Source organism: Camelina sativa, chromosome 6, assembly GCF_000633955.1.
Source record: "Camelina sativa cultivar DH55 chromosome 6, Cs, whole genome shotgun sequence".
In the NCBI taxonomy this organism is placed as follows: domain Eukaryota; kingdom Viridiplantae; phylum Streptophyta; class Magnoliopsida; order Brassicales; family Brassicaceae; genus Camelina; species Camelina sativa.
This window is the reverse complement of record NC_025690.1, coordinates 22,385,328-22,395,564: the sequence shown is the minus strand read 5'-3', so window position 1 is coordinate 22,395,564 and position 10,237 is coordinate 22,385,328. Positions and strand designations below refer to the sequence as shown.

Sequence of the window (10,237 nt, the reverse complement as noted above, 5' to 3'; positions counted from 1 at the left end):
ATTATCTCTACATTGTAAACGAAAAATAAAATCACAAAACAGTATATTTGTGACAAAATTAAATTAAATGAACAATAAGGATATCTTAACTATATAATAAACCACTACATGCATCTACACAATGGAAATTATACACTACATAATATATTTATATAAAACTATAGTACAGTTAAAAAATACAAAATTGAGTGTTTACATATATATAGTTAACATAATAAATAAATTAAATTTAGTATTTCTAAATTAAATTATAGCTCCGCGGTGTACCGCGGGTGAATATCTAGTAGTATTAAAAAGTCTAGCCATATAGGGTCCAGTTTTTCAAAAAGAAATTTTTTATTAAGGAATTTTTTTGATTTTTTGGATTTGACATAGGCCCATTTTAGTTTAAGACGGAACTGATTGTTGATGTCCTCTTACGTACAAGGAAAATGACAAAACTCAAGAACTTAATCATATCATAGTAATGTATTGATATCTTCTTATTGGTTTATTTATTATTTTCATTTAATGCTTTCTATTTTTTTTAATTTTTTTATTTGCTTTCTAATTGTTAAATTGCTTTAAACAATATCTAAGACCTAATTAACACAATACATTTAACTCACACATTAAAACAAAATTATAACTGAAAATAAAATAAATTATGCATTAATCATATTCTACCACTCAATTTTATTCAAACACAATAAATTATTATTGTAACTCCATAATTATAAATGTAACTTCAGTCAATTCTTATCATATAAATAAACATTCTCTCATTTTCCCATATTGGTATTTTTTTACTTTCTCATTTTCACATTCTCTCATTCTTTTCCACTTCTCTCATTTTCTTCCACAATACCTCAAATCATTTTTTTAATCTTTTTTTTTGTTGTTGTATGGGTTACAAAAAAACAAATGAAATATCATTGTAAATTATTAATGCTAAATTTTAATTTTAGAGACTACATGATACATAGTTTACATTGTTCTTATTCTTAAAGATTCATCTCCATTATCTAATTTGGATTATCATCTAATAAGTAATCATTCTTTCTTTCTCTCATACCAATATCAAATGTTGTTATATCTCATATGTGTTGTAAGAGTTTAATTATATATTTTAATTTAGAAAGTATTATATATATTTAACATTGGGAAAACATTGTTTTCAATTTTTATTTTATTTATATAAAAATAAAATATTTCTTGCCTTTCTAATCTATTCATATTTTTTTTTTAATTTCTATAGTTAAATTTAAATTCACATATGTTGGTTTTAATAAAAAAAATCAAGTTTATTTGAGAATTAGATGTTCTTATTCCTTTTAAACGATCAATGTATAAATTATTATACTTTTGAATCAAATTATGGACCCACCAACACTCACTTTTAAATTAAATAAGTTTTAATTTTAGGAGTTGGAAAAGTATAAAAGTTTGTTTGTAACTCCCATAATAAAATCATAGTAGTATTCTCAATGAATTTAATTTAATACAATAGAACATGTTAAAAAGTATGCACTTAATTGCATTTTTGTAACTCTCAAATAGTTACCTTTGATACATCGATTTCTGTATAATCTTTTAAAAGAAAGACATATATCTCATAACTCTCATGACCTCATATTTCAAATCTCACATAATTTTATAATTTCTACAATATCATTATTTTCCTTGATTTAACCAAAGATATCTTAACTTAATAAAAGTTTCATTATATTTGAATAGAATATACATGTAATATATGATATATAGTTTAGTTATTTTTTTCTATATGAAACATTATCATTTCATATAAATCAAAATCCAGACAAAATCAAAGACTTTAAGATGATAGCCTAATAAATTAGTTGCTGTTTTTTATTTTATTTTTATGAAAAATGTATTAGTCTAATAATTTATGGTTATACTCACTTAGTTATAAATGTATGAGATACTGCAAACTACTGTATATTATTTAGATTTTTTCTTAATTGAAACATCGTAAATCTCTTTAAGCTATCACCATAAATAAATAAAAATATGCATAACTAACCCCACAAAATAAATTTTATGAAATATATATCACAATAATTTTGAAATATGAATACAACTACAAAAATAAATGGCATATGGCATGTAAGATACAATATGACTTAATTGCACTAAATATATTATCATAAAAAAAAATTGATTTCTTTACTTTATTTAAATGCATACTATGTAGTTTTTAAATTTTGATGTACACCGAAAAAATAAAATAAGAATAACATGTTAATTTATATTATTTTTTCAAAATAGAATATCGATTATGTAAGAACTCACGCTTAGCGTGAGCTAACACCTACTTATCTATAAAAGTTATCATATTAAACTTGAAGATTTTAGCTTAAAACTGATTGTATTGAGTCATAAATCAATGTAAATATATTTAGAAAATATTGATCTTGGTATATAAAGAAGACAATTATAATCACAGAAATCTATTTCGAGATATGCATGGATCTAACAATCTAAGGTAGAAGAGAAAAAACAAACGATATTAGTGAAGAAATGATATTAGTAGTTATTTACGGACGGGACTGTAATTTTCACTTAAGCTTATTGGGCCTGACCGTCTGAGTTAATTGCAATGAGAAATTTACTTATACAGAAGATTTACTTTTACTCTTTGACTTTTGACTATATATTTTCATGTATTATAAAAGATAACTAATTAACTATGTTATTAGTTATTACCATGATAACATTTTATTATTGAATTTGATTTGACCGCATATACATATACTTGAATGGAACAACATATAGTAGAGCATTAGTATTATGCAGCATAAACATTAAGTTGCATAATCTGTATTGCGGAGCACTAGAGTGATAAAATAATAAATTTATATTTAATATATTATATTAACTAAATATATAAATTAAATATGTTTAATTAGAAAAATTAATAATTACTCATTGCTATATAATATGTTTAGTATATTTCACACATTTAATAAATATTATAAGTTATTTTTATATATTCAATAATTAAAAATTCTATATATAATATATTATGAAATAATTAATATATATTCTAATTTTTTATAAAACATTATATATTTACATTTTTAATTTCAATATTTTTAGTTGGCATTTTCTAACTAACCTATTTAAGCTGTTGACAAAAAACTTTAAATATATTTTTTAAATCCCTTAATATAATATAAAACATTAAAATAAAATAAAATAATACTATATTAAAAACTTTATATCTCCATTTATATTTTAATATTAATATTTTTAATGTATTAAATAAATTATTATATTATTTTATAAATAACATTAATACGTTACTGATAAATATTGTATTATAACAAATAAATTAATTTTTTATGAAATCACAATTTTTTTACACTTTTTACAAAATAAATCAATTATATTAAACTATTTTAATAATATTAGTATTTTAGAGGTAAATGTTTGGCAAATGCTTCAAATGACATATGATAGCAATTGTAGCTTCTAAATGCTCTCTTCTATGCTCTTTTAATAAATGTTGATTGGATGATAAAATTTTAAAAAACTCCTTCATATGCATTTTCAATCAAAGCCATAGTGAAAGAGTCATCCATATACAATAAAGGGAAATCTGATTAAGAGAAAGGGATCTTGTTTTGATATTAATTATAGACTTAATATTTAATGTCAATGGCAGTGGTTGAAAATAACTACAAACTCCAAGGATTCATTTCGGGAAAAATGTCATTAAAATCATGAACTTTCATATTTTGGCCATTTAAAACATGAACTTTGTTGTAGGCCATTTAAAACATCAACTTTCGTTGACTAGTTTTTTTAAACATGAAGTTTTGTTGACCAGGCCAAAATAGACATGACGTTAAATCCGATAATTGACCTACTAACAGATGTTACTATGCCGTTAATCACTCCGTTACTGACAAACCGACATCGTTTTAATTGAAGTTTTAGTTTGAAATAATGTCACTTAAACCATGAACTTTTAAATATAGGCCATTTAAATCATGAACTTGTAAATATGAACAGACGTTGCTATGCCGTTAATCACTCCGTTACTAACAAAACGACGTCGTTTTGTTAGTAACGGAGTGATTAACGGCATAGCAACGTCTGTTCATATTTACAAGTTCATGGTTTAAATGACATATATTTACAAGTTCATGGTTTAAATGACATATATTTACAAGTTCATGGTTTAAATGACATATATTTACAAGTTCATGGTTTAAATGACATATATTTACAAGTTCATGGTTTAAATGACATATATTTACAAGTTCATGGTTTAAATGACATATATTTACAAGTTCATGGTTTAAATGACATATATTTACAAGTTCATGGTTTAAATGACATATATTTACAAGTTCATGGTTTAAATGACATATATTTACAAGTTCATGGTTTAAATGACATATATTTACAAGTTCATGGTTTAAATGACATATATTTACAAGTTCATGGTTTAAATGACATATATTTACAAGTTCATGGTTTAAATGACATATATTTACAAGTTCATGGTTTAAATGACATATATTTACAAGTTCATGGTTTAAATGACATATATTTACAAGTTCATGGTTTAAATGACATATATTTACAAGTTCATGGTTTAAATGACATATATTTACAAGTTCATGGTTTAAATGACATATATTTACAAGTTCATGGTTTAAATGACATATATTTACAAGTTCATGGTTTAAATGACATATATTTACAAGTTCATGGTTTAAATGACATATATTTACAAGTTCATGGTTTAAATGACATATATTTACAAGTTCATGGTTTAAATGACATATATTTACAAGTTCATGGTTTAAATGACACTTTTCGAATTAAAACTTCCATTAAAACGACGTCGTTTTGTTAGTAACGGAGTGATTAACGGCATAGCAACGTCTGTTCATATTTACAAGTTCATGGTTTAAATGGCCTACAACAAAGTTCATGTTTTAAATGGCCAAAATTTGAAAGTTCATGATTTTAATGACATTTTTCCTGATTTCTTTTCCAATGTATTTGGAAAATGTATATATAAGTAAATATTGAGTGAAAGAGTAGTCATTCATATACTTGACACAAAAAAAGAGAGTAGTCATTCATATACAATACTTTTTCATATTACAAGAAAAAAATGGGTTCTCTACTAAAACTTGCGGTTCTCTTAATCATTACGACTATGTGTGTTAATGTAGATTTGATATGTGGCGCTCGAAATGCTATGGTTCCTACAACCGGTTTCGACAACCCAAGGACAACTGTGTTTATACATAATGATCTTGGTGGTCATTTGTCGTTGTCGTATCACTGCAAATCAAGAAACGATGATTTTGGAGCTTCGACTATGCCACCAAATAGAACGTGGTCGTTTCAATTCAAACCCAGTATTTTTGGGGGCACTTTGTTTTTTTGCAGCTTTCAATGGGAACATGAGATGCGTTATTTTGATATCTACAACTAAAGCAGAGACCGAGAATTCGCTAAATTTGGATGTAGAAATTGCCATTGGAAGATCCACAAAAATGGAGCTTGCAAATTAAACAAAGAAACTAAAATGTATGATGTTTGTCAACCTTGGAATTCATAGTTGCTTTGATAACATTTTAACAATATCGTGTACTTCTATTTCACTAATAAACAACATAATCAATAAAAGTATTTCATATTATTTTTGACTGAAAACACTGTAATTTTTATTTTATTTTTACGAACACACAGCCGTGATGACGTTTCCTTTAATATATATAATGTCTATTGACTACATCATACATATATTTCATATTGAGAAACAAATCATAATCGATATCAGAAATGACTCTAATGTATATCCAAGTACTATCAACTATGATGAGGTTTCCTTTTACACATAAGTTTTACTTTGACTCCTATTATCCAAAACACTAAATTGCATTAATCATTTTTTAAAAAAAAAGTCAACAAAAAAGCTTATTACGGAATTATATCTTATTATATAAAACACTAGATTAGGACCCGCGGTACACCGCGGGGCAAATTATTTATAACAAAAATATTTAAATTATAAGTTATATTTATTGGTTAAATATATTATAATTATATAATAATTGTTAATTTTATGGTTTAAACTTTAAACCATATAATACCGAAATATAATTTATTTTTTACATAATATTTATTTAATCAATTTAAAGATATGTCTATTATCTGATACCAATAGTGTTAACAGAATAATGAAATGATGTTTTGCCCGTGTACATGGAATTGATGATATTTTCAATTTATATATATATCGACAAAACCCGTCATGTCCGAGATATTTTAACTCGCACTATCTCATCTTAATTTTTAATATTTCTTTTTTTTGTATTATAAATATTAGATTAAGTTGATATGTTATATATTAAGATTGTAACCATTTACATTTTATAAGATTGACGCTTCTTATAAAGTATAAATATTTATAATACTTGAATTCTTGAAACGGTTGAGTATTTCTCATATTTGAAGTTTCGTAAAATTTTAAATATATTATTAATGTTTTAAAGGTCTTCTAACTTTTTCAAAAGTTGAAATATTTATAATATTTAAACTTCTTATAAAGTTTAAATATTTATAATATTTGAAACTTCATAAACGTTTAAATATTACTTAATATTTTTAACATTTAATAAAGTTTAACTTTCTAAAAAATATTAATATTTATAATATTTAAAATTTTAAACTAAAGAACCGGAATTAACCAAATAAAATTTTTAAAGTTTGAATGCCTGATAAATCAAGCTTTCTACTCATTTGTATTCTGAATCATTTTGGTCTCTTTTATAGTATGACTCTAAATCATTGTCCAATTTTTTAGGCGATGTGAGATATTGTACCCGTATTTTTTAATTCATCTATAGTGTAATATATCTCCGTTTTAAAAATTTATATTACATCATATGCAGGAAAAAAATCATAATTTTTATTAACAAAATGTAATACTCCCTCCGTTTCATAATATAGGATGTTTAGAGAAATATTTTTGTTTCATAATATAGGATGTTTCCAACTTTCTATGCAACTTTTAGATTAAATTTATATTTTATAGTATGCAGACTTGTTTATGATTGATTAAACTTATTAAAAGTAATTATTTCTTAATATGCGTGTTTTCACTAAAACATCATATATTTTGAAACGAATGGAGTATAAAATAATTCAAAATAATTTAAACAAAAATTCAAATAAAAATGAAAGGGAAACATATATTTATGTTTGAATGAGATAGAAAGATTTCCTTATTTTCTTAAATCTTATCTATAATTAATTTTAAAAGTTTTGGTAACTAATATTAAAGTCAATGCATTGAATGCTAATTGTTTCCAAAATGATTTTTTTTTGTCAAAAGTTACTGCAAAAATACTAGTATAGATGCTTTTAGAAGTTACTAATTCATAAGATTGCGACATGTGTTAAAATCTTATAATGTTGTAAATTATTAAAATATTAATAAAATGTTATTATTATATTTTAAATTATACAATTTCTCTAATTATAAAGATAAATGAATCGTCTAAACAAAAAAAATCTATACAAATAATTTAACAATAAAGATACACGTAGTTATCTTAAAGAAAATCCTAAAAATTATACAATAATTAAACTTATACAAAAATAATCCTACGTTATATTGAATTTCTTAGCCTATTCTTAACAAAAAAAAAAGAATTTAAATATAAAGATATGTATTCTCTCATATCTTTGTCATATATATAGAGAGAGGAAAAGGTCATTCAAGTGTATCAAACTCAATCAGAATATTCAAATATGAGCACTACAGATGGAAACCAATACTGTGAAAATAACAAAAATTCAGTCAAGAAAAGGAATAGAACCATTATGAATAATGATCAGATTGTTATGATGGAGAAGATGCTTACCGATGAATCTCATATGCGGCTGAAACTAGCTACACTTCATGTATGGGTGGACAAACTAAATCAATGCGTAAGTATAAACTCATATTCAGCCTTACATAGATATTTTTTATAATTGACTAATATTATTTTACAAAATATAGAGACTCCAGCTTACAACTATGCAGCTAAGAAAATAACAACTTCAACTTTTTTAACTTTTTCTCCTTTTTTTCTAGACACTTTCATCTAACAAAAACATATATTTCAGGATTTATTACAAACGATCAAAAGAAGTTAAAACTAGCAAACATTCGAACCCATCAAATTTAACCACATATATCTTGCAAGGGAATCTAACAGAAAAAGGAAATTTGAATATATTTTGGATGGCAATCCATCTAATAGAGGATGTATTGATAACAATCAAGATAATCATACTCCAAACCAAAAACGAAGATGTCTCCAGAATAAAACGTCGCGAGGTAACAATTCTATCCTCTATAATGTAGTTCAATATCTTTAATTATAATAATTATTAAATTAATAAAATTATGATAAAAATCATGTTATTTTATAAAAATGTATTGTTCTTTATTCAAGAAAAAATAAAAGAAAAAACAATGACTTAGTGACATGTAATTACTGTGAGGCTTTCGTGTGGAAATCTGAAGTCTTAAACACAGTGGAAAAGAATTGAAAGTTTCGATTTGTTGTCAACAAGGACGAGTTGTGCTGCGCAACCATATCGACAACCACCAACATATGTAGATGACTTATGGTCACGGTCAACATCGTTTCAGAACAACATACGAGCATATAATTCAATGCTTGCTTTTACATCAATGGGTAGAAAATTTGATTATGATATCAATTGTAACACCCGCAAACCAATTTTTGGTATTTTGGTAAGGGCGTCGATCGACACCACAGGGGGAGTGTCGATCGACACCAGTTGTAGCCGGTTTGGTCGGTTCAATTTTAATTGTCCGGTTTGCCTGGTTGGTTTAGGGAATCCCTAAATCGAGTTTTTAGAGGTAGAAAACGACCTAGGGTCGTGTTATTTGGAGTTAGTCGCCGTTTTTGAGAGAAAAACAAAAGAGAGAGTGTTCTTGAGCTTTTGGGAAGAGATTGAGAGATTCCTTGCTGTTCTTGGGAGATCTAAGGCTGGGGAGGTGTTAGAAGCTTGCTAGGAGTGAGGGAATTCGTTCTTGTTGGTCAGAATCTTCTTGGAAGAGGTGAGTGCATGACCATGGCTTATCTAAGCTAAGATCTCTAGATTCTATGTGATTTGGTGCTTATGTGGTTGTTTCTTTGAGTTCTCTATGATATTTCGTTGCTGTCTGGGCTGGGTTTGGCTTCTGGGAGTGCAAGGAGCGGATTGGAGAAGCTTGGAGGCGAGATTCGGAGTTTCTGATCGAGGGAAATCGCTGCTCGGCATCGGTGTCGGTCGACACCAGTTGGGGTGTCGGTCGACACCAACGCGAGGACGGCTCGGGACTTTAGCGAGTGTCGAACGATGCCATGTGGAGGTGTCGGTCGACGCAAACTAGGGTTTTCGGGAGTGTCGCAAACTAGGGCAGGGTGTCGGTCGACACCAGATAGTCAGTGTCGATNGAGGTACGTCAGAGGGTCGCAAGCGTATCAGGAGGGACCAGAGGGGATTAGCCGGTGAGCGTGCCGGGGGTGCTGGGAACCCAGGTGTGGGGTTGCAGCAGGTGGAGCCCAGGGTCGAGATGATCGCTTGGCGGATCTGTTGGCGTGCTGTTGGAGCGGTTACCGAGAGGGGTACCAGTGTAGGCTCCAGTTGTGCCACATGTGGCGGGGTGCAGTCGAGGGCTGCGGATGTTGAGGACTTTCAAACTTACGTTAAGAGGATGGAGCGGTTGTAGATGACCGGTATGAGATTATTCTCAAGAGGTATCGGGCCTAGAGAGGCGGATATGTGGACATATGCAGTTGGAGCAGATATTTCTCTGCTTGGTGGTTAATCCAGTTGGATATTATAAGTTGAGTGGGCAGGTGTAACATTGCAATGTTATACTCGGATCACAGGAGGTAGTTGTGTCGAGAGATGTTCATAGTCGTTAAGGATTGTTGCTCTTGATGGGATGGTGATTCCCCTGAATACCGATAGCTCGAGGGGCTGAGGGCTCCGAGAGTGGCAGAGGGGATGTTGTTCTCCTGAGGGGATGAGTAGTTCCCCTGATACTGAGATCTTGAGGATTGTGGTCCAAGAGTGAGACGGTATAACTCGAAGACGCTGGTCTGAGAGTGAGATCGGTATGACTCGAAGGTTTCGACCTAAGAGTGGAAGAGTTGGGAGCAAGCAATTCCTAGGACGTGAGTATAAACATAACGAT

The 10,237-nt window shown here is 28.1% G+C and overlaps 1 pseudogene; it reads left to right on the top strand.

Moving 5' to 3' along the window:
- Window positions 5,180-5,587, top strand: LOC104792960 (annotated as a pseudogene).